The sequence below is a fragment of the Hermetia illucens genome, chromosome 3 (assembly GCF_905115235.1).
Source record: "Hermetia illucens chromosome 3, iHerIll2.2.curated.20191125, whole genome shotgun sequence".
Lineage (NCBI taxonomy): Eukaryota > Metazoa > Arthropoda > Insecta > Diptera > Stratiomyidae > Hermetia > Hermetia illucens.
This window is the reverse complement of record NC_051851.1, coordinates 119,591,245-119,618,007: the sequence shown is the minus strand read 5'-3', so window position 1 is coordinate 119,618,007 and position 26,763 is coordinate 119,591,245. Positions and strand designations below refer to the sequence as shown.

Genomic DNA, 26,763 nt, shown 5'->3' with positions numbered 1-26,763 from the left:
TGCAAAGTAGGTCGATACATCTGGGAGAACACTTAATACCAGATGCAAAGCTGAAACTTCTGGAAGTGGGGAACATACTAAAGTTCCTAACGGTTACTGGCCTGCTTGAGATACTATGATCAACAGGTACACTATAACCAGTAAAAGGGGCACAATAGTTCTTCAAGGACGCGGTGCGACTTTCCCTTAACAGAATAATAATAATTTCAAAAGGTGGGGAGTCTTGAAAAGAAAGCCGGGGTTTGATATCTGTTGCAAAAAGAAAGCGAAGCTCCCTTCCGAATCAGTAAACCAAAACCCATTTAACCACAATTTCTTTCCAGATCCTTAAAATGTTTGAACGGAATTAAAGTGCCGATAGCAACCCCATAATTTGCCGCCAATTTTACCAGCAAACTGAAATGCTGATCTAATATACACTTTCTGGCATTCATCACTTTAAGTTTAAGGTTAAACATTTTCAAAGTCAAAACGTGGTATCAAATTTCTCTGAATATTAACGATAAAAATTGGCTGTATGACAGATCTGACATAATAGGTCAATTTGGTCCCCCGTCACCGACATCCACATCCATCCAATTGGCATATAATCAATTTTCGGCAATTGATATTCACTCTAAAAGGTCTGGTAGTAAACGATTAACATGAAGCCGTGTCGTTTTTGATGACACCATCAGCTTTAAATATGGCAAGTCAGTTGGAGCCTAACACATCGGCCCCATCTATCGGGACGTCATAAGTAAATTTATTCATAGCGTTCCTGTCAAAATTTTAATTAGTTTCCACATCAAATACACACTGAAGGCATTGTGTTAATAATATCATCTTCTCGCCCATTGCATCAGGCGTAGCTGCCTCGAATATGGACACGGGCTGGGCACAATATTGTCAATCAGTGACTTGTTTGTATCGATTCTACGGTCGTTGATAGACGACGGCAAGGCTTGGAGTCAAGCCCCGGCCGAAATGGCACAATGGACAATGAGCCTTTTGTGCTTTTGAATGCATAACATGTAAATCGACCGGTCATCAAATTTCAATTGTTGATGACCGTACATAGCCGCAAAAATGTATTTATAGAGATAGACGTATTCGAAAAAGGTTCTGCGAGGTGGTTGCGGAGGCTTTCACTCGGTCAATGTGCTTTGACATGAGTCAGATGAAATTGAAATGTTTCATTATCCTTAATAAATTTTATTACCGATTTTATTCTACGTTGGTTTGAACCATAGAATATCAATTCCCTAAGCAATGCCAAGAAAACAATGCAATATACACTCAGCACACACAAAAAATAAAGAAATGAAGTTAGTCCCGGGACATCCTTTCAGGTACACTTTTAAACTGTAGACACAACAACAGTTTTGAATGTAAACTCTAAAAATAAACTCCCTTTATGATGACACAATGAAGATAGAGAAGAATGGAAAGCTTGCGAATTGGGACAAGGCGAAGTTAATTTTCTGGCGGAGCTATAAAGGATTACTAGGAATACTACTTATAGTTCTTTTCGATTGAAATGTAGGTTATCTATTATGTTCTGTTCAAAAAGTTTTCCGCAAATTTTGAGAATATGAATTTGTGTGGCTAAAGCGTGGTTACTAGCTGGATGGAAATCACCTGCGATTTGAGGTCTACAATCTCTTCAGAGCTGACACCAATTCGTGCTTATTTAGATGGTACGTTTTCTGTTGTTGAGGGGCTAAATATTCCTATATACTTACACATATTTTGTATTTACGAATTCTTGCTGATTTTTAAACAGCATCCCCTATATAAGGATGGATATAAAGACATTAGACGTGGCCTAAAGGATGGATATTTACTCGTACAAACCCGGAAAGACGTAATTCTCAATGGATATCCCTGGCTCTTCAACGAGACGAGGAATCAAAATTTAGAAAATAAAAATAATATTCCTTTTATTGAAAAATTTCTCAACAAAGTTTGTACTTTGTAAAAATTCAGTGACAGTTGAGCGTTTCGTTTTGCTTCTTTAAAATGGAATGTCTAAAACAAGACAAAAAGCAAAAGCAAACATTGGAGAGGAAAGTGGCGCTATTGGACGGTAGTTTCTGGGCACAGCAGCTTCACGTTTTTCGCGTAAGAAGGTCATACAAACAACCTTCTATCGATCTGGGAAGATACCTTCGGACAAACTTTCTTTTTAAATATAGTAAGGAGAAGAGAAATACAATTTTGCATAGTTTTAGGAAGGGCCTTTGGAACACCACCGACACTAATATCAAAATTGTTGATAATAGATTCGATAAGCATTTAAACAAGGTACGGAATAGGTATAGGGTGAGAGAGGATGGCTGTATTTCAAGACGAGTGAATAGAAGCGATAGAAGCAAAGACTGAGGTGAACTGATCACAAAGAAGCTTACAAGTTGATTCAGTAGAATGAGAAATGCGATCAGCAAGTTTAATAAGAGCAATCAGAAGAAAGAACAGGCGAAGAGCAGTTAATGTAAAGGGAAGAAGAAGAGTTTGGATTCCCGTTGCTGAACTGAGTTTTAAAGCTATTTTTGACACTTCTTAAACTTCTTCATTTCTTCTTGAACGATGAAATGTAAATCAGAAGTCCCTGCCCTTATAAGAGATCTTTATATTGAGTTTGATGAGAATATAAGAGCATTCGCAATGAAAAAGCACTCGCAGGAACCTCACCATCACCTGGAATAACTGACAATTCTCAACTTCATCAACCGGATTTTTGAAGTTCTCCTGACAATAGCAAAAAATGCGCCTCAATAAACCTTTCAGTAGAAACAAAAAATTAGTGTGAGCAGGTAAGTTAGCTGCTGGGATATACAATGAACGTCGTTGAACGAACTGGTCAATATAATATAGAAGGCTGTAACGCTCGCTGTTGTGGTGAAGGACGATTCCTACTTTCGAGTGAATGTGTGGTAGTGAGTGCTGAATGTTCCTGCTGATGGGCAAGCTGCTGGCCATACTCCACACTGGCAATCGATTGACTGCGTAGGAAAAATTGGCAATGCATTGGCATTTTCCTTACACCCGCTAACCTTAAGTAGAGAAGCAATTAGATTTTCAACGGTAATAATATAAGAAGCACTATTGCATAAGAGTTCCCAAGAGCAGCTATGAAAATTAAGATGATTTACATGAATGGGTAATCCGTAAGAAACTTCGCCATGTCGTCCTAGGTAAAGGAGGAGGGTTTGAGGCAATGTGATCTGTACTATCCTCAGTAAAAGAAAAATAATATGCTGAAACCATGGAGTTACTTTACTATGCTAAATCTCTGACCTTTTGATGGTGACAGGTCCCCCGACAAACCGAGCAAGAATGGGAAACCGGAAGCTGAACGCGGTTTTGTGTCTTATGTCGTGTCTTACATTCCTTGAATGAACGTTTGTACCGTTTGCACCTATATATAACGCAATGTGTATGCATGTATACATATATTATATGAGAATATTCAATATAGCGTGATTATGAAATTTAAAGTTTTAGAATTTGCACTGAAGTAACAATTTCGACCTTCACATCCCCCTAAGTTGCATGTGGAACGATGTAACCCACGGCTTGCGGGGGCGTTCACAGTTGCCACCTTCTTACTAAATTGATTGATAATCGGTACAACCGTTTCTTTTATTTTATGCAAAACTTTAAAAACGATGGTGTCGAGTAAAAACCCTCGGAACAATGTCAGGGTGTTAATCTCAGTCAACGCGGCAGGATTAGTAAATAAATTAGTCGGAGCAAAGCAAATACGAGCATACATGCTAAATATTGGTCCGCTCACTGGAAAGACGAAGGAATTTGCAAGGGCTCTTTCCAAAAGGCGCATTGAGATTTGCCCTTTACAGGAAACACGATGGTGTGATATCACAGAACGCTAACGTAGCAGAAATGGCTAAAACTTTTCTATTTTGATAGCCTACATACTCAATATGGTGTTGTGGTCAAGCATATATTCGATTTTGCGGACCCTCACGACCTTGTACTTCTGAATACATGGTTGAGCAAACGAGTGTCTTATCTTCCTATATTTTATAGTGGGAACAGTAAAACGCAGATCGTCTATATTCTTATAAGAGGCTTACATTTTATAACCGCCACTGAGTGCAAAGCCTTCCCTTCAACAAGGACTTCAACATCCGCTGGTGATTACCGTCTTGAGAATCAAGCCACCGACAAAACAGCGTGAAGAACGCACTGGCCCGTCGGGCATGAAACGACTTCGTAAGAAAAAGAAAGAAATAATTTCACTTACGTCATTAGCAACCATTACGAATTTCGAAAAACTGCACTCTCGGGGTCAACAAATCACCTAAGCGATTCATTAACCGAACGAAACGACGATGTCCAAATGAAGGGCCGTGAAAAGGAATGTCTCTGTGGCGCGGCAGGATTCGCAGCATTCGAAATTTATTTCGAATATTGCGGATGCGAACAAATAGATGGCGCGGAACTATCCGCTTTGTAGAGCTCGCCACGGGAGTGGAGGACTAGCGAGGAAAGTGTGCCATGAGTTAGGGGCAGAAAGAAACACATGAAGCGAGATGATTCTCTTCTGCCTCTAACGTGTAAATAGTCGTTTGCTCTTACTGACTCATTAGAATTAATAAATTCTAATTATTTCATCTATCGAGTATTGATTGTAAGAAACCTAGTCTATGTTCCGATGTACCTAAAAATTGTGGTTTGCAAAGAAATGGACTATTTTAGTTAAACTGGTGACCCCGTCACAAAAAGTTTGAGTAACGGATCTAAAAATTAAAAAAATCCATTGCCGAGAATTCGATGTTGTTTGACTGTTTTGTGACTCCTAGTTGGATCATGTTGACATTCTCTGGATTGATCCAGGAAAAGATATTCACATTAATTCCTATGCAAGAATTTGTCCATGTAGGAAAACAAAATTCTCATATCCCATTACTTGTGTAACTGAGAGCAATTCGTTTGCAGCGACTGAGACCGCTCAACAAGTGGCGAATGCGAAAATTGAAAGTGTCGGCTATTCACACTGTCAGAAGACTCCGCCACCGTTGTTGCAATTCTGACTCGCAGCAGCGAACCCATCATTTGCCACGTATCCAGAACCACTCAGAGAGCCGACGCATCAAAAGTTCAACGAGCGCGACCACCTTTCAACATTGGCAGCAGCAACCTAGAAAACGGACGATTATTTGGCAACCGCGGTCTTAAACTCAAATAAGGCCACAATTGACTTCATCTCAACAGCCACCGCTATCAGGCAGAAGCCGAAGACTCCGCCACCATCGCTGCCGCAGCCACCATCGTTGCCGCAGCCACTATCGCTGCCGCAGCCACCATCGTTGCCGCCAAAGCCACCAGAGACGCCGTCGCAGCCACCAGAGACACCGCAGCAGTCACCAAAGAGGCAGCCGCAGCCACCAGAGACGCCGCCGCAGCCACTCTCGCCGTCTCCAACACCGCAGCCGTTGTCGCCAGCGCCGCTGCAGCCGTCGTCACCTTCACCGCCGCAGCAGCGGATCATTGTTGTAATTTGTTGAATTTTGTTGTTTGAATTTTAATTTGTTTTAGTTGAATTTATTTATTTAAAAAAAAAAAAAGAAAAAAAGAAAAATCAATAAATATTATGCCCGCTGCAAGAGACGGCGTTTTAGGTGCGGATCATCGTTGGTTGTCCGCTCTTTGGGCGAAGTTCTGGGAAGTGGTTTCCTTCTGCGCTGAAAAGCGTCCGCTTCGGTGGTGATTTCTTTGTACGTGCGTGAATTTGTGGGTTCGGCCTGCCGTGTAGTTAGAACAGTTTCACTGCGTTTTCGTTTTAACACTCGCGTCGAAAAGAAGTTTCCTTTTTACTAGTCAAGATGTCGATCGACAACAAAGACGCGGCAGGCCCATCGGACCCACAAGTGACCGCCCTCGCCGTGCGTGTTCCTCCATTTTGGCAGCGGAACCCAGAGCTGTGGTTCATACATTTGGAAGCGCAGTTCCAAATGTTCGGAATCACATCGGACGCGACCCGCTTCAATTATGCGGTGGTCGGCCTGGATGAAGAGTCGATTCTTCTGGTGTCTGATGTAGTGAAGTCGACATCATACACGCAGCTCAAGAGCGAGTTGATCAGGCGCCTGTCGGCAAGCGAGTCGGCAAAATTAGACCACTTGCTGGCGGGTTTAACGTTGGGTGATCGAACTCCCAGCCAATTGCTTCGCGAAATGAGGCAATTGGGTGGGAGCAACACCGGCGATGACCTGATCAAGTCGCTCTGGTTGCGACGGCTCCCGGAGGGCACCCAGGCGATCCTCGCTTGCGTCTCCGGTTCCTTGGAGGAACTGGCAGCGCCGGCCGACCAGGTGCAGGAGGTGTACGTTCGCCCAACCATGACGGCCGTTCAACCACCGTCGGATGAAGTGAGCGACTTGAGGCGCGAGATAGCCGCTTTAACAGCCAGTGTGGCCGAGTTGCAGGTGACGTTGGACGCTCAGCGTTCGGGTGCCAGATCGCGAGCTCGCTCACGGTCTGCCACTCGAAAAGGGCGTTCAGGTAGCAGGTCGTCGGGACAGTCCACGGACCGAGGGATTTGCTGGTACTACCGCAGATTCGGCGATAAAGCCACCAAGTATACTATCCCTTGCAAATTCACGCCTGCCGCAAAAAACTAGGTCCGCGGGGGGTCCTGGCGACGGCCCCCCAGAGTGCAGCGCCACGTCGCCTAACAATTTACGACCCTCTCAGCAGGCGCAACTACCTCATCATTACTGGTGCGGTTTCGGTTCTTCCCGTACCTCGGCAACATCAACTTTTTCCACAACCGCTCAAACTTACGGCAGCAAATTCCTCCCGCATAAACACATACGGGTATAGGCAAGTGGACGTGAGTCTTGGCTTGCGTAGGACATTTTCGTGGCGTTTCATCCTGGCGGATGTCAGCTTCCCCATATTAGGCGCAGACTTCTTGTGTCACTATCGATTGCTGGTGGACTTGCAAAATAAGTCCCTTATAGACCCCACGACGAACCTTAATTCGTCGGGACAAATGGTATCTCACCCAGGCAATAATCTTTCCGTTCTTTTAGAAGACATCACCGACTCTCGTGTTCGGGCACTTCTCCAAAAGTTCAGCCAGATTACTAAGGAGTGTAGTCTCTCCAAACCAGTGAAGCACAATGTGCAGCACCACATTATCACTACTGGTTCCCCGATCTTCTCGAAGGTGCGTCCTCTACCATCCCAGAAACTGGCTATTGCACGGAAAGAGTTTGAACAACTCGTTCAACAGGGTATCTGCAGGCCCTCAAACAGCTGTTGGTCTTCCCCACTGCATATGGTCCCTAAGCCGAACAGCGAATGGCGCCCATGTGGGGATTACAGAAGGCTAAATGCACAGACTGTTCCTGACCGATATCCAATTCCACTCATCCACGACTTTGCGCATCACCTCGCAAATTGCCGCATCTTTTCGACCTTGGACTTAACCAAGTCTTATCACCAAATCCCTGTAGCTCCTGAAGACATTCCAAAGACGGCAATATGTACACCCTTTGGACTCTTCGAGTTCACCCGCATGACTTTCGGATTGTGCAATGCGGCGCAAACCTTTCAAAGGTTCATTCACTCAGTCCTGCGAAACCTCGAGTTCTGTTTCGTATATTTGGATGATGTTTTAGTCGCTTCTTCCACTGAGTCTGAGCACTTAGCCCATCTCGAGTGCATTTTTCAATGTCTCCTTGAGGCCGGTTTAGTCCTAAACGTTGAGAAATGCAAATTTCTCCAAAAACAGGTGAAATTCCTCGGCCATTTCATTTCCCCTGAAGGAATACAGCCCGACCCAGACAAGGTGCAAGCGATAACAAGCTTCCCGCGTCCAAAGACAGTGAGGGAGTTGATGAGGTTCTTGGGCATGCTAAACTTCTACCGTCGTTTCCTGCCCAAGGCCGCCCATCACCAGTCCATTTTGAACGCGTACTTGTCTGGCCCCAAAACTAAGGACACACGAGAGATCGTGTGGTCTGAAGAGGTTGTCCGCGCGTTTGACAAATCCCGTCAACAACTGGCCGACGCTACACTCTTGGCATTGCCTCTGCAAGATGCACCCCTAGCCGTTTTTGTTGATGCCTCTGACATCGCAGTAGGTGCTGCCCTTCACCAAAAGGTGGATCAAGTTTGGCAGCCGTTGAGCTTCTTCTCGAAACAATTGAATTCCGCTCAACGGAACTACAGTACCTACGATCGCGAACTGCTCGCCGCGTACTTGAGCATCAAATACTTCCGTTTCTCCCTAGAAGGCAGGCCGTTCACAGTGTTCACGGACCATAAGCCTCTCACGTATGCTTTGAAACAGAAGCTCGACAAAGCGTCCCCTCGTCAGCTTCGACATCTGAGCTTTATAAGCCAGTTTACATCAGACATCCAGCACGTGTCCGGGAAGGACAACATAGTTCCTGACGCTTTGTCTCGTGTCTCCGAGGTTAACATCCCCGCCTCACTCGATTTCTCGGCTATTGCCAAGGCGCAGGAGGATGACGCAGCACTTCAGAGCCTCAAATCCAACCCCAAATACAAATTTCGGGAGTTGCCCATCTTCGGCTCAAACCTCTCTCTCTGCTACGAAGACTCGGAAAAGGGACCTCGGCCATACATTCCGGCCACCTTTCGCAAGGAAGTGTTCCACGCAGTTCACGACTTAGCGCATCCAGGCATCAGGACAACAAATCGGCTAGTCACCGAGAAATACTTCTGGCCCTCTATGAATAAGGATGTCAATTCCTGGGCCAGAGAGTGCATCGCATGCCAGAAGTGTAAAGTCTCCAGGCATGTAAGGAAAGAAGTGGGCTCATTCCCCCGCAGTACCAAGCGGTTCCACACAATACACCTCGACATAGTAGGGCCTTTGCGAGACCCGCACGGTTATAGGTATTGTCTCACAATCATCGACAGGTTTACACAGTGGCCTGAGGCAATACCTCTGAATCATGTGCCGAAGCCCTCTGTCGAGAGTGGATACCTCGTTTTGGCGTCCCTGCAGTGGTCATCACTGACCAGGGAATGCAATTTGAGTCCACCCTTTTCTCCGAGTTAGGCAAACTCCTTGGTTTTAAACGCCAGCGGACTACTGCATACCACCCGCAATCCAATGGGATGCTAGAACGTTGGTACCGGACGCTGAAAGCCGCCATTATGGCACGCGACGATTCGTCCTGATCCCAAGTCTTGCCTCTCGTCCTACTCGGCCTACGTACAACCCGCCGAGAGGAATTTGCTGCCAGCCCCGCGGAGCTAGTATACGGGGAGAACCCGAGACTCCCAAGCGATCCGGTCTTCGATAAGAGATCGGGTCTGACAGAGTCGGGGTTGGTGCGCCTGTTGAGGGACAATCTCCGACGCATAAAAGCCACACCACCCACCCGACACTCGTCCACTCCTGCCTGTTCGCTCAAGGAACTGGACACATGCACGCACGTTCTGGTCAGGACGGATGCCGTCCGGAATCCGCTGCAGCCTCCATATGAGGGCCCGTACCGCGGGGAGAACATTTCTTCCAGCTCGAGATCGGTGGACACAAAAAGGCGGTCTCTCTGTCCAGGCTGAAACCCGTGTCCGCCCCGAAGCAGCGTCGTGTCCGCTTTGTGGATTGACGGTGAACGAAGTTCCGGGATCAGTCGCCGAAACCCCTAGGTTTCATCTGGGGGCAGAGTGATGTGGCGCGGCAGGATTCGCAGCATTCGAAATTTATTTCGAATGTTGCGAATGCGAACAAATAGATGGCGCGGAACTATCCACTTTGTAGAGCTCGCCACGGGAATGGAGGACTAGCGAGGAAAGTGTGCCATGAGTTAGGGGCAGAAAGAAACACATGAAGCGAGATGATTCTCTTCTGCCTCTCACGTGTAAATAGTCGTTTACTCTTACTGATTGATTAAAATTAATAAATTCTAATTATTTCATCTATCGAGTATTGATTGTAAAAAACCTAGTCTATGTTCCGGTGTACCTAAAAATTGTGGTTTGCAAAGAAATTGACTATTTTAGTTAAATCTCTACCAAAAGTTTTTCGAACATAAAACGCTGGCCAATTGGCAAACTTACAAGAATCTCAATCGGCAAGCAAAGAAAGTCATCGCTGTTACCTGAGCGGTCCATTACAAAGATCTTTACGATAAAATGAATACATGGAATGGCGACGGAGATCTGGATCGAAAGCCGAAGCCAACGCACACAGCATATCTAGCACTTCCGCTGTGTTAATGACAAGAACGGTACTCCTAGTATCGAACGACAGCAACAGCATCTGACGATATCGCATCTCTGCTGTCAATTACGGCATTGATATATTGATCTTCGCGCATTTCCACTGTACTCCGTGCACAAATGCAGGTAGGTAAATTAAAAACCGCTACTAACCAAGTTCACACATGTCTATTCTATTACTACCCGGAATCTTTATTACACGTACATGTACATACACATGTCTCCCTCGAGTAATTGACACTGATATGAAAATAACTAAAAAAATCATAACGTCCCCCTGGACCCCGTCTTCACGTGAAATGCGAAATTTTGACCTTCTATAACTTTGTCAATAATAGTTGGAGTGCCTTCAAACTCTTCAGAATTATGTTTTATATTATCGCTTATCCTGATGCCACTTGTACTTCTGGGATAAAATTAAAGGGGGTTTTCTCGCAAACTTCTAAAACATGGTATTGGTATATTATTAACTTAATTTGTGCAGATATCGGGATGTATTTTGAGGCCTAGTTTTTATATAGATGCATCACTTTTTCAGAGAAAAAAATTTACACCCCCCTTCAAACTTAATACAAAATAGCGCAATTCGCTGCATGTAAAGAGGCACACTGACCACATGTTCTCAACAAAATTTTGTGGCAATCGATTCAGCCTTTTTCCGAGTAAATCACGTGTAAGAGACTGACAGACTGTCCATATGATATTGAATCGATTTCAATAAGGTTTTGTTTCACATAAAATCTTAAAAAGTGCTGGGGAGAAGTAGATTCTTCATGGAAGGAATTTTAAAATTTCACTCGAATGTCAATTATTGTTGCTAATTATGACGTCAACATCTTATTTACATGGCTTCAGATGCAGTATATTCGTGTGAAATTAATAAGTTCCCATGAAACTTGCCTTGCGTATGTCCCATACCGTTTAGTACTCCTAGCATCAATTTGTAAAAGTTGGTAGCAAACCACCCGCACCCCCCTGATTTCTTTTTCCGAATTTTTTGTTTGGGTAGTTTTCGAAGATGAGTCCTCCCTCACTTTAAGCGTGAACATTTTGACTCCACATTCGCGCATTTTACAATTCATGTCAAACCTAATATCAGTTTCAGAAAGACCTTTCATTTAATACCCCAAATGACTATATCCAGTCAGAAAAATGTTTACATCCCCTTTGTATATATGGGGAGCCTCCCTTTAAACTCCATGTAAATTTATGTAACACTGTATACGTGGGATTTCAAAGTTCCCATATCTCCACCAACTATCGTTTAGATCGGTGTAGCTGTTTTGGAGAAAAGTCCGTATGACAGGCAGTGAATCGATTTGAATAAGATTTTGTTTTACACGAAACCTTAAAAAGAAAGGTAGTGCAGCAGAGTGTTTGTCAAGAGCTGCGGAACTGGTGAGATAATATTTCCTGCGCGATTACTCATGGGGAAACACCTGGGTAAGCATCACCCTCGTTTCATTGCATTTCTAGATCTCGAGAGGGCACACGGTAACAGTGCCACATAAACTCATCTGGCATTCTCTGCGCCAACACCTAGTGCCAGAAGAACTCGTCCGCTGGGTTAAATTGCTTTATTACGATCCAAAAAGTAAAGTACGTAGTGTGGCGGGGATATCGAATCCGTTTTGTGTCTCTATGGGTGTTCATCAAGGAAGCGCCCTCTCACCACTTCTCTGTGTTCTTGTTATGAGCACGGTCACAACGCCCAGCACCCATAGACTGGTTTATGTAGATGATATTTTCCTACCGTCTGACAGCAAAGCAACTTGTTCAAAAATGGACTGATCGCCTCAGCAACAAGGTCTCAAATTGAATCAAAATAAAACAGAATATTGGACGACCGATCCCCATGGAACAGGCGTTATCACTGTCAGTTGCGGTGACCTACCCTGAACTAAGTGATTTAAATATCTCGGATCAATGCCATCAGCCAATGTTGAACTGCGTTATGAAATTGCTTGACGGATCAGCGCAACCTGGATGAAGTGAAGTCCCACAACTGGCGTTGTTTGTGATCAACGTATCAATGAATGTTTCAAATGAAAATTTACCGCAGTATCGTCCAGCCAATTATTAAAAATTATATATTATTAACTTTATTTGAACAGATATCAGTCTGGAGGATATTTCGGGTACCATATAGTGGCAGCCCCCTGATTTTTCAGATTTTTCGGTTGAGTAGTTTTTGAGGATGAATCCGATAAAGAAATGATCAATTTCGACCCTCTGCACTCCCCAACTTCCCATCGAATGTCAAAACTAAGACCGGATTCGGAAAGTACTAACCGAGACCACACATGACTATATATTTGTGAAAAAAAATGTTTTACACAAAACCTTAAAATAATTTCATTACTTTTGGAACGCACTCTATATATATAGTTCTAAATCATACCAAAAAATAATGCCACCACCATAAAAACAAGAAGACAACGACAACACATTCAATAGCAGCGTCCCGGACGGTTTTTTTATTCAGAGATGATGCTTAGCCAATCCTGAAAAACCTAAAATCCTAGTAAATGCCTTGGAAATACGTCCTCACAAAAAAGGACGATTGCTATGGTTTTTGAACTGTTTTGAATTTAGCCGAAATGAGAGGGTTAGCTCCGACCTGGATAGTTTTTTTCAAACGCTTTATCCTTTTTCAAAATATTTCCTTCGCAGCTGATATTCGATTTCTTAATTTTATTCAAATTGTTTTGCTTTTCAAATTTCACATTCTTTGACGAAACTTGTTTCTTCATTTCACTTGTGTTTAATGACCTCGACAGATAAACAATCTAATGGTGTAATCGCTAAATCATGTTTTACACTGGATATTTACATATCATGATGTGTCCTGATTACTGAGCGAAAGAAAGAAAAGATCGGCTTCCTGCCAGAAGATGAGTTGAAGTTTCTACTGTTCTCATTTATTTTTCAAAAGTGCAATTCGATTGGAGGCGTTTATGTTCTTGTTTACAATTAACGAAATAATGCCAGTTCATTCCTTGGTGGAGTATAAGGCATCCACACAGCCGAACTGTGCCTCAGTTTCACTATCATCACACTCAGCAGAGCATTTCTATCCCTTCCCTTTACGATTCTTAACTCAAAAATACCCTATAATCAAAAAGTGCGGGGAATTTTTAATTTAAACGAATCGCGGATGGTGGTACCACCTTAATTGATATACATGTCAACATTTTAGATTCAATGCATCATTAATATCTGCCTAGCGTCTTTTTACATCAGTCAACTTCTTACGTTTTGTCGCATTTTAATATGGATAGTTTCGTTGAGTAAAAAGTTTGTGTGAAATTTTGTATTGCTATCGAAATTTCAGGTGCCAATAATTGAAAATGTTTCAAAAAGCCTTTGGGGAGCCTTATCTGTCAAAAACTCGGACATATGAGTTTTATAAAGACTTTAAAAGTGGTTGTACCATAGTAGAGAATTTGCCTCGTTTCTGATGCGCGTAAAACACCGACGAAAACGTTGAAAAAGTGAAAGAAATGGTGCTCGTAAATCGTCATACCAGCCTAAGAGAACATGCAACTTGGCATTGCGATGAAACCGCTCAGCACATTCTGATGGAAATTTTGCGTATGAGATGTGCCACATCCTGACTCGCCCCAGCAGATCAGAATTTCGTGCTAAACAATATCGAAAGACGGATATGATTTCTGAAGTGAATAATTAGTCGTGACGAGATGTCGGTCTACGAGTTTGAGATTTAGACAAGCCAACAATCGTTCGCTTTGAAGACGAGCCGAAGCAGGAAAGACAGAATGTGAGAGAGAGGTGAAGGTCATCCCTTTGGTGGCCTACCAGGTGTGCATGGACGAGTGGGTGAAACGCTGGCAAACATGTGTTGTTTCAGATGGAGTTTATTTCCAACGGCCTGAAAATTAAATCGTTTTTATTAAATTACCGGTACTTTTTGAATCATAGGGTGTTATAACGCCCGTTTGATAGATCCTTGGTCTTTGCACTTCTTTGATTTTGTTATGGACGCCCACAATATGTTTCAACTTATCATATCTACATTTTTTCCAGGATGTCTCCTTTTCTCCTTTCATTGAAGAAAATCTGATTATACATAAGTACAACAAACTGTTCGAGTGTCGAATGAGGATGTCACTTCATCAAAAAGTTTAATAAAAGTGACGAATTGAGGACAGCCGAGTATTTTCCATTTGTAGAACTAACTCCTGAACAAAAATGTTCCTACTTTAAATTTTCCCGGCTAGGTTTATTGTCTGTCCAAATTTGAATCAAATGTTCACGTCTTTTAAATCTCTAAGAGCAGCATTTATTCTCATTTTAAGAGTTATATGTCTGATCAGGTAAAAAGTAGGTCAGGAATGAATCAAACACTAGGTCATGTGGACTGTATTTGGTTTTATGGCTGCCGCCTATTGGGGATGTCCGCCACTTGCAAAGTGTTAGCTGTGAAGGTATCGAAACCCAAGAATAGCTTCAATGACGTAAAAGCACTAATCAAAAAGCAGATGGGAATCTCATGCTAAACTTAGGAGCAGGAAATGCTAATTCTGTAATGGCGCTATTTATGTTCTTTCCATTATCAAAACCGTGAAAAATTATGTTTGCCCAATGCTAGCAAAGTACACAATTTGAGTTTGAGATGTCGTCACCCCAGGGTCTATTTATAACCAATTTGATCTTCTGCCATCCATAAAAGGCATGTGTGGGGGACCTTAACATATTCATAGAATCAGCTTAAATGATAAAAACTATAAAATCAAAAAAAGTCTTTGTTATTTTTGCGATTGTGATGATATCATATGCTTTTGTCAAACTATTAACTATACATCAAGCGATAGTTCACTGGTTCGTTGCTCGCGTTAAATGGTGTCTTCGTTGTGCAATTTCGCTTGAAACAACGAAGTGAGACTATAAAGCATATCAGAAAGTTGCTCTGTTAACCTTTTCCAATAACTTCGAAAAACGCAGCTGGAATTCTCCTTCTGTGATATGTAAAATATTTCTGTTTGGCAAGGGTACGATTTTCTGGGTGTGTGTAACACTTCTGAATTCGGTGTAAGAAATGGATATTCATCTGAAGGGACAGAAAGGGGTGATCCTTTGAATTGGAGCGTATCTAAACCTTGCAATTAGATTAGAAGGATTTTCCTTTCAAAAGTATCTTTCCGGTATGTATCGTCTCATAAATTACCTTCAGAAGAGGCTCTGTGTTCAGCTCGCGGAAGTGACGTGCTGGAACAAAGGTTGATATATGTACATGGGAGTGGAAGGTGTGCATAAAGGAAGCGATTAGCATTCAATCAGGTTCATAAAATACTTCAGGTAGAATTCATGGGAGATAGTGATAGGGTCAATTATCTGGACGGCATGGTTCATAATAATTTATGGATGAAGCATGAATGACACTGTCAGGTGAATTGACTAGCTAAGAAAGTGAAACCGTAGGTTTTCTCAGAGATTGAAGAACCACTGAACTGAAAAGCGACATTTGTTCACTGCAAAACAAATTAGCCAAACTACTACAGCGACATAACCAAATGTGATTGTATTGGACAATACACAGTGTTTGAATAAAGTGCTCTGAGTACAGCGAAACGCAGATATACAGACCTTCCAAATTTTGACTATATACCTATTCCAACTTAAACTAAATGTAAATTCTTCTATTTATCGAATCGATGGCGAATTACACTACTGAAGTGCCATATGAAAAAAAGGCAGACAAACAGTGTCGCCGGCTCAGGCAGGCTGGGTTATTGGAAATCATAAAACTCAAACTGCATTATATAGATCTTCTTTTTCTTCAGCCTTTGTCCCGTTCACAAGCGGGGTCGGCTCGAAACTGCATTATATAGATGCGGACAGAAAACCGTTCAATATTTTTTAAAATGTGCTGAATCTGCCATTGATATTCTTTAAATCATTTGAAGCGTTTTTGAGAAATGATGGGCAGCAGCTTTAAGAAAGACGCATTTGAAAGCTCACGTATAAAATTGCACCATGACATTTTTGCTTACTATTGACCTGCTATCCCTGGCGCATAGAGTCTTCCTACTTCTTTTTGGAAACTTCTCAAGGTTGACTACTCTTCCCTGGCTGAAATTCTAGCCCCTTTTTCCGCGTCGCTCATGCACTGCTCGGAACGGCTGATCCGGGTTTCGTCGTGAGCTCAGTTGCCCGCTTATATACCTTATCTTCTCACTGTATTAACTTTCCAAGGCCTTCGAATGTTAAAAAACTACTTTGCCAGTATATTCTATGCATGTGTTTGTTTGAAGCCGTCACACGGGAGGACCCTCTTAAGCAAGTCGACCGATTTGATGGCGAGGTGATGAAACTTACCATTATAGCAGCTGGTCGCACTATTCTTTTTTTCACAGCATATACACCACAGACAGGTCCACCTGATGCTTTCTGACATCTTCTCGGTGCAAAGACCTGTAACGTGCCTGCTGATGATGACTATATCGTTATGGCGGGCAAACCTAATTATCATGTCGGTGGAAAGGCAGACGGCAACAGGTGCCATGGAAGAAAACGGTTTGGAGCGCGCAATGCGAGTGTACTTCTGAACACAAGGTTTACCAAAACAATTGTCTCATCTTCCTAACATTTTATAGTGGGAATAGTAAAACGCAAATCGACTATGAGTCATGAGACGCCGTCATTTTACCATCGTCACTGACTGGAAAGCCGTTTCCTGAATACTGTCTAGAAAATCAAATCACCGATAAAACTGGCTCGCCGCGTATTAAATGGTGGTGATTTCGTGAGAAAAAGTAAGAAAGGATCTCACTTATGCGATTACCAGCCATTACAGGTGTAGACGAATAACAGAAACAAGTTAAAAGCACGGGCTATAACTCCCGGGCTCACCAAGCTAGGTAAGTGCTTCATCAACCGAGATATCCGGCTTTGGAATGACGATGTCCAAATGAAGGTGCGTAAAAAGAAACACCTCTGCCACAAGTTTCTCGACGATAAAACACTGGCCAATTGGCAAATTTACAGAAAGCAAAGAAAGCGATCGATAATACGCGATCCACTACGAAGATCTTTACGATGAACTCGGGATGATGCGACAGATCCGTATCCACTTGTCAAAAGCCGACATCAATGCATACAAGATATCGAACACTTTTGTTGCGTTAAAAACAAGAACGGTAGTTTGCCAACCGACCGCTACGGATAGATGGTGAGAATATTTCGATTCGATTTCAATGGAAGAATTTGTTCATTCTCTATTTCCACAGGCATTAACGTCAGTTGGAGGAATTCCACCTGTCAGCGTTATTAAAGTCTAGGAAGCCGTAAAACGAATGAAATTTGGGAAAGCAACAGGAGTTGATGACATCGCATCTGAGCTCTGAAAAACGAAAAGCTGAGACCAAACATTGGATCAGTGAGTTCTTCAATCGAGTTATTCAGGAAGGTAGAACATCATATGATTGGCAAGAAAGCAAGACCGTTCCAATAGAAAAAGAAAAGTAGTTCAGCAGAATGTTCAAATTACCATCCGGCCTGGATGCTACACCCTAGTATGAAGATTTTTAAATGCATTCTTGACAACCGTATTGACGAAATCTTTTAAATAACTATGAAAAAAAAGGAGGCGCCCTCTCACGACTCCTTTTATTATGGGAACTTTCACACGGGATATTCAACGTCTAGTGCCCTACACACTGCTTTATGCGGATAATGTTTTCCTTCCATCTATTAGCAAAGCCGATCTCGAGCAACTTTTCCAAAAATGGAATAATCGCCTCATGCCACATTTTCTCAGATTAAATCTGAATAAAACAGAATTTTTGACTAACGATCCCCATAAAACAGGCAATGTCACTGTCAGTGGTAGTGACCTATTCAGAAATGAGCGATTTAAATACTTGAGGTCAAAGCTATCAGCCAATGGAGGGCTGCGTTATGAAATTGCTTCACGCATGGTTCTGAATGTTGACCACTATAAAAGCCAATGATCGCCATGAGATTGCACCGATCGTTGAGAAATTGCGAGAGAGGCGTCTTCGCGATAACGAGAATTCACTTTCCAAGAATGGTCTGAACATTGAAGTTGATGGGAAACAACCAAAAGGCTGGCCGAAACAAGGAGGTTTGATACGCTGGATGGTGATTTGAATGCGACAGCATACAAATCAGGTGTTTGGGTGCAATCACGACGAGCCGACCTTACTTGTGAATGGATGATGAATTGATACAAGACTTGCGACGGTGCAGGAATGCACTGATATTTTTCCCGTAACACAGCTATAGGTTAATAAAAGGAGCTAGATTCTTCTACGACAAGAGATACTCAAGACCGACAGACTGTGTCCTGATATTAAATTTGTTATAACTAATCATGATGGCACAATTATGTGCCGAGGAGCTAGCTTCGGCCATTTTCAAATGCCAGGTTAATGATAAGCAGAAAAGCGTAATAATTACCCCTCTATTCTTATCCTATGATCCCCTGTGTTTTCCACCGATCCAAGAAATTGCAGGCTTGGTAGCGTATGCATATCTTCAATTCTTATGATGCGAACGCGCTTTTAATAGAAATAAGGACCTTAAAACGTGAATATAAGGCCGGCAAGAAGTTCGAAACTAGAATATTTTAAAATGAATTGTAAGACGAAAGATAGATTTCAAAGCTTTACTTTCTTTTTTCTTTTTTCCAAAGTGGGTTAAGTCTGACTCTCCTAGAAAAGCAGATGGAATTTTCCCGAATTCCAGGGAGGGAGTGAACGGTTTCTGGAAATCTCTCATCATGAAAGTGTTGCAAGTGGAATTGGAACACTATGAAAGCAGTGATTACCAGTTAAAAAGCGAGAGTTATTATGTTGATTATTAAGCATTTGGCATGGATGGCATGCTTACTCTGGGCTACGTGTACGCTTCTTGATAGATTAAGGTAGTCTTCATACCGAAGGCTGGGAAAGATGACTATTCATATCCAAAGAACTTCAGACAGATTCACTTAAAATCATTCTCACTGAAATATTTGGAGAGACTGATTGAGCGTCACATTCCCGAGAAAGCGTTAAGTGTGACCTATCCACTACTATTTTCGTCTACGGATCACAGTGCGCCGGCCAAGTTCTTCGTATGAGATAGTGTCAGGCCAGCGCACTCCGATGATACGACGCAGACAGGTATTGACGAAAGCTTGGAGCTTTTGGATAGCAGTGGTGTTTACTTGCCATGTGCTTCTTCCATATAGCAACACAGAAAGAACACTAGCAAAGAACAGTCTTAACTTGATGACGGATCTGACGCTGTTAATGCGTCGGGCAACATCCAGTTCGGTGTTACGGTCCGCAGAAACTACAGCTCCTAGATATACAAATTGACCGCCAACTTCGATGCTGTTGACCCGTCAGTGTTTTGTTGGTGGTGTGTCCTGCTATACCTGCCTTACTTTCCAAATCCAGAGGGCGATAGGATGCAACCCTGGTGGACTTCGCTTTGAGCATCAAAATCCGTTGAGAATTGACCTCGATGCAACAGGTGATGTGCTTGGAGGACCTTTCCATTTCCGCATGTTACCGTCACCGGATATGACAGGGTTATGGACCGTGGTGCAGTTTTCTTCCACTTTCGGAGTTGTTCCTCATGGTGGATAAAGAGTCGACTGTTAACGTTCTTCTCAGGACTATTGAAAGATTTGCGAACACATGCAAGCTCTTTGGTGATGCCATATACAATTTCGAAATTATTGCATTCTGCGGCATCTTCCGCTTCCCTGACCAACGCAAAAGAAAATTCTCTATTGTCGTGGCGTACACTACGTTGAACTTCTCGCGATTTCGCTTGATATCGGAGTTCGAGCGCGTTACGTCCCCTATCACTCACAGCGGTCAATAGAACCTTCAATCCCGTCCACGATTCCGTGGATTCCGTTGAGTTCTACGAGCGCGGTTGAGCCGTTTTTTTTTATTTTCCAGGTTTTGCTCGTGTTCTGGTTTTCATCGTTAGGCCGTCGCGAATTTCTTTGTTTGTGGTCTATTTTTAAATCCGGCGCGTACCCAGGCATCGATAAAGACACGTTAATTTTGTACTACTGACACGTGAGGACACACAGTGCTCAAAGGACCCCCTAAATTCACAAGCTTGGCTAGCATAAAGGCGTGCAAGAACATGTCAACCGAGCACTTTGATGGAGCTTCAGTCTTTGCGAGTGGACCTTCATGGTCAATTTCCCCAATTTTTTAGGTTTCTGGGATAGCTTTTCCTTCTAGGTCGTTCTCGGCCACTTAGGATGATCGTCTGATCCTCCTATTTCCCCAAGATTCATTGCACATTTCTGATGGCAGCTCAGCGGTTATCGGTATTCTCGTACGGATTACTCAGCATATCTGCCGTACGATTAGCAAGATAGGTTTTCCATTGTCGAGCGACAGCCGGGTCACATAAGCGCCCGATGTTGAATTTGTTGAGCAACCCTGCGAGAAGTGACGGACGCAACATGAAAGTAAACGTAAGCGACCATCCCGTGGTCCCTTTCGAGGCCCATCTCCGCGCTTTTCTTGTTACGCTCATATAGGAGTCAACTCCAAAATCTACTTCTGATTATTGCTCGTACGGTATCGGTCAGTCGAAACACAATTGATCTTAAGTCAGCCTCTATGCCCGAACATTGCGCCACAAATGACGAGGCCGTGGAAGCTGCAAAGCTAAACGAACCTTCCACCATTATTGGTGTGGGCGCTAAAGCCGTATTTCGCAGGCAAGGTGTTGCCAGAGCCCAACTTGGCAATTAGATGATCAATCAAGATCGGAACGTCACTTTTAGCAAGCCTCCTTTGGACTGCGGGTAATTGCTCGTAGAAGGCATCCTTCTCTACCACATCGGAAGTATCCGTTGGCACATAGCACTGTACAATTGTGACGCTCCTTAATCTGAACTGGAGTCTTGCAGTCAGAAGTCTGTCAGAAACCGGTTGCCAGGTAAAGAAAGCGCGTCTTCTTGTTGTGTTTTCTTCAAATTGCATGTTAATTTTTATTATTCCTTAATGTAGGAAAAATTGACATGCACCCCCGGATAGTCGGCAATAGAGGCCGAAAAATTGAGGTTTTAGAGAAGTGTCTTTCGCGTTCCGCGTTTTTTGTTATGGACATGAAGGAGGAGCAAGGTGTTTATGCGATTCAAGGAAGGCAGACCTTCAACGGAATATGATCCTCGTTTAGGAAGGCCTTCAAGTTCAATTGACGAATTTCATGTAGTCAAAGTGGATGCCCTTGTGCGTTCCAATCGTCGACGATTCGAGAGATGGCAGAGAAGTTCGACATCTCATTGGGGTCATGTAAGGAGATTTTGACTCAAAAACTGGAGATGAAAAGGGTTCCACGACTGAAGACAGATAATCAAAAAGCACATCGTCTTGAGATTTGCCAGGAACTCTTGGAAATGGCCAACGCTAATTGAAATTTCTTCTTTCTTCTTCATTACATGTGACGAGCCTTGGGTTTATGGCTACGACGTGGAAACTAAGGTGCAGTCGTCCCAGTGGAAATCAAAAAATTCACAAAGACCAAAAAAAGCTCGCCGATTGATCTCAATCGTCAGAGTGATGCTCACTGTTTTCTTCGATGCGAAGAGTGCCATCCATCGTGAATTCTTCCCATAAGGTGAGACAATCAATCGTTATCGACATCTCCAAGCCCTGAGAACTTTACGCCATTTGTCGGAAGAGGCCAGAATTGTGAGCAACAAGTGAGTGGTTTTTCCACCAACGTACCTTACCTTACCACATCGCCTTCTTCATTATCGAGGTCTGACCTCGTGTGACTTTTGGCTGTTCCCAAAAGCAAGTATTGAATTAAAGGACGACGGTTTCAGACGATAGAGGAGATCATGTAAAAAACGTTGGAACAGCTGAACAGCATGCATGTAACAGTGGAAACACCGGTGGGAGGAGGTATTCACTCCTCAGGGGAGGATTTTGAAGGGATAAATTAGAAAAATTGTAAATATTTATAATAAAGAGTTATTGAGAAAGTCCCTGAACTTTTTGATTAGACCTCGTAAACATGACTTTCTATACTTTTCGTTTTTTAGACAAAAGTTCAAAATAAGTTTAGAATCAAGCTGAAGTTTTTGTAAAAATAAAATAACTTTATCTGAAAGTCATCGACTCCATAAATATCGTTGATATTCCTTAATCCGTGTTCGACTAAATACGCATATAATAAGGCTTTGTATTCCTGATAGACACCAAAATATTTACTTAGACTTACGTTTTTCCTTGATAACAATAACGTACCTGAAAAGAAAGACGCGTCATTAGTATCTAAAGCTTAATGAATCATATTTAATGTTTACATTTTGGTTTTTAGAATTTTTACACCTACATAGACAAAAAAGGTGAACTCAAACCATCATTTATCAAAGAAAGTTTGTCATATCTAGTGTAAATGGATACGTTATTGTATAAAAATTATTGTTTTAACGAAACCAAACAATCCATAAATTGCAATAAGTTGGGTTGTACTCCCACGGAAAATCACTACTCTATGGGGCCCATAATAGCCTACATGTCGTGGCTACAAAAACATAAGGATCACGGATGTGTTATGTCCATACATGGTCACGATGGTACCCCGGTTAAAAATAACTCTTTTTAATCAATCGTATGATACTATGGAGGCCAGTACGATACGTTAATTCAGTTTCGATATGAACATGGCTGGAAAATAATTTTATTTGCCACCAAGCAAACCCGATTCGTGGTGATCCAATGATTTTCTAGGGGAGAAATCAATCAGGTGTGGGGTACCACTAACGTATCTGAAATTTAGACAATTCATAGGTATCATTCAAGCGGGTTATAGGAATCTCACGGATGTTCGAGAAGTTTAGATGACAGAAAAAGAAGAAGGATAAAGATAGGAAAATATGAGACTCCCTCATTGCAACGGTTTTTGAAAGTGTTCCGAATTCAACTTTAGAGTTAACTACTCAGACACACAGCGATAGAGACTCCATAAGTCTCCCCGTTTCACCTATAAAAAGTACACACGATACCTCTAACTCATGGAGCGCATAATACGGTATTTACCACATACGTTATCCGTAATATTCCCCATATTATTCGACACTCTATCCGCTCAATTCTGGCTGACAATATGTGGATATACAATACACGCCATGCTATAACCCCACATTCATTTACCTCATGCAATTTTCTACCACACGCTACGAACGAGAGTATTTCATGACGTGGGCGTGCATACTTCATGGCAGACCTGATCCAAGAGATGCACTCACATCCCGACAGGAAGTTGGAAGGGAATTTCCTTGGGGCTATTATCAAGTGATATCAACCATAAACACGGTCATACAAATTTATTTGCTGGAAGCATTATTTTGCGGACGAATCAATACTCAAAGTGAACGTGTGTATGTAGCCTGTGCAGAAAGAAAGCATCCGTGTCAAAGGAAGGCTATCTGTCTACGAGGGAGGAAATTTATCCATGCGGACAGATATCGATTTCAGACTTTCCGGAAGTGTAGATGTTTGATAATGTTGCTGGTTGAGCTGATTGTCTTTCTAGCATGGTTTTTTCAGAATTTTATAGAACATTGCTCTGGAGTTTTTCCTTTGAAGTTGGGTCGTTTTTTAAGTCCCTAATCGTGATGCATAGTCGTCCAGACACTCCTTTGAATATTTATAATATGCGGAGACAGGACTCTGAGAGTTTTTCTGTTTCCTGAAACTCATGCTTTCGGTCCAAAGCCATTTAAATGAAAAACAGAGAAGTATTGAACAAACAGTGCAACAGAGGAAATCCATCACAGAAACAATAGGAATTCATTTTGGATTTATCCTGATTAATGAATGCATAAAGTTACCCGATTATAATGGTTTTGATTTAGGATCAAAAAAGAAGACATTTCTTTTATATTTGTTGCAACATCCAAATTCGTCCAAAAGGAATTCGACCAGCTCATTATCTTCTGATTGCAATTAGCATAGGTCAATATCTTCAGATCAAATAACTTCCATATTCGCAGCACTGAAATACGGGGGCTAAACTAGTTTCACGCCAACTCTTTCACAATCCCGGCAAAATATTTGTTCCAACAGCTCCTCCGATTAATCAACGAATTTATGGCTTTGGAGACCAACAAACGCCAATGTTTGATTTGTTGTTAGTGCTGCAGACGAACTTCGTCTTCCATTTTAATCAAGCTTTCTTTTGGGCACTTCCTATTCCAATCACATATCCATGCACACATGTGTTTTAAAGTCTTTCATATGGAACAACATGTAAACAAGTTTCACGAAACGCGGTGCTTAGCCTCTAACTTTTCGCATATCTTTCTCCCAGGAGCGAGCAATTGGTGGTAGGAATTCCATTAGAATTTATTCCAGTCGATATTGAGCAAATGAATTTCATAACTTGTGTTTATGGTTGGCTTTTCTGCAAGCTCATACCGCAATAATTGCACGAGCAACCCTAAATTGTAGATGAATCTTGACCATCACTTTTCCTCTTTGGCCACTCTTCTATCAATCATCGGCACTGAAAATAATGATCGAATTGAATGGAAGATAATTGCGTTAAAAGAAAATTTATCTGGAAGATTGTTGTTAATGACCTCATTGCTCAGTAATTTCTGAGAATTTCAACGCAAGAAAGTTGAGTGAAGTGTGTAATTCTTCTCACAGGAAGAGTGCCAGATGATCGTGAATTATGGTGGGATTTGAATGATCTAAACATTCTCTTGCAACATTGCTAAAAGAATTATAGAAGTACATTAGCTACGCAATTCATACTAACACACACGAGCCTGATGATGCGAATTGCGTAATATCGGTTCAATGTTTGCAGACATTGTAATGTTGATGCGAGATATGGCAATAGGAATCCGTTGAACATTCGAAGGAATACGGATAATGGTGGATAGTGGTTGTTTTTTATATGGTGGAGCAAAGTTTACCGCGGATTGTCACAGAAATTATGTTTGCAATGTCTGCCAGGGAGAATGTTCCTCTTTCCACAGGAAGTTTCGCTCGGCTATAACAAGTCCATCATTGCATATACATAACAAGTCGGAAACTGGAAGTTCGGCGTTTCAGGTATGAAAGATTTTATATGTTTCTTCTGTAAGAATATTTGAGTGCAGAACAATCCAATTTGTGCGTAGCTCGTAATATATAATATATGCCGTTTCTACGAAAAATGCCTGTGAAAAACGGACGGACAGACAAAGAACCGATTTCCTTCTTTTTCTTCAGCCTTTGTCCCGTTCACAAGCAGGGTCGGTTCGTCGTGATCGGTTTCGCTATTTCGCTCTATGGAATGTCTGATCTGGGTGCAATCTCGAGGCTTTTAAATCCCCATCCAGCGAAGCAAGCCGCCGTTGTTTCGGCCTGCCTTTTGGTCGTTTGCCATCGACTTCGATGTTCAGGCCAATCCTGGCAAGAGAATTCTCGTTAGCACGAATTGCGTGATCATACTATCGAAGACGCCTCTCTCGCAATTTTTCCACGGTTGATGCAACCCCATAACGATCGCGGATATCCTCATTTCGGATGTGATCAAAACGTGTCACGCCACTAGTCCAAAGTAACATCTTCGTCTCCATTACCGCAAGACGCCGTTCATTGTCTTTTCTAGTAGGCCAACACTCAGGACCATAAAGAACGACAGGACGGATATTGCGGTAAATTTTAGATCTGAGACGTTTGTTGATACGTCGATCACAAAGAACACCAGTTGTGGAACGCCACTTCATCCAGGTTGCGTTAATGCGTGAAGCAATTTCATAACGCAGTTCTCCATTCGCTGATAGCGTTGACCCGAGGTATTTAAATGGCTTAGTTCTGGGCAGATCACTGCCGCTGACAGTGATTGTGCCTGTTCCATGGGGATCGGTCGTTAAAAATTCAGTTTTGTTTAGATTCAGTCTGAGACCGTGTTGCATAAGGCGATAATTATATTTGCTCGAGATCATTTTTGCTATCAGATGCTAGGAAAACATCTTCTGCATAAAGCGACGTTGGATGTCCCGTGTGACGGTGTCGATAACAAGAACAAAGAGGAGTGTTGAGAGGGCGCTTCCTTGATGGACACCAACAGAGACACGAAGCAGTTTTGATACATCCGCCATACTTCGAACTTTACTTTTCGGATCGTGGTAGAGCAATTGAACCCAGCGCACGAGTTCTTCTGGCACTAAGTGTTGTCGTAAAGCATACCAGATGAGTTCGTGTGCCACACGATCAAACGCCTTCTCTAGAACCTGAAATGCAATGTAAAGAGGGCGATGCTTCTCACCGTGTTTCTCCATTAGTAACCGCGCAGCGTGTATCAGACGGTAATTTGAACATTCTGCTGAACTACCTTTCTTTTTTAATATTCCTTCCTTCCTTACCAGTCAGATGGTGTTCTTCCTTCCTGAATAACCTGATTAAAGAATTCACTGAGCCACAGTGTTGGGGCTCAGATACGACGTCGTCAGGTCCTGTGGCTTTTCCCGATTTCATTCGCTTTATTGCCTCCTCGACTTCAGTTGCACTGACAGTTAAGTCCTTGAGGGTTTCG

The 26,763-nt window shown here is 42.5% G+C and overlaps 1 protein-coding gene across 1 annotated transcript in view; it reads right to left on the bottom strand.

Moving 5' to 3' along the window:
• The window catches only part of LOC119650924 (centaurin-gamma-1A), a 537,400-nt gene that overhangs the window by 430,682 nt on the left and 79,955 nt on the right, over positions 1 to 26,763 (bottom strand). The gene's annotated exons all lie outside the window — the stretch shown is intronic.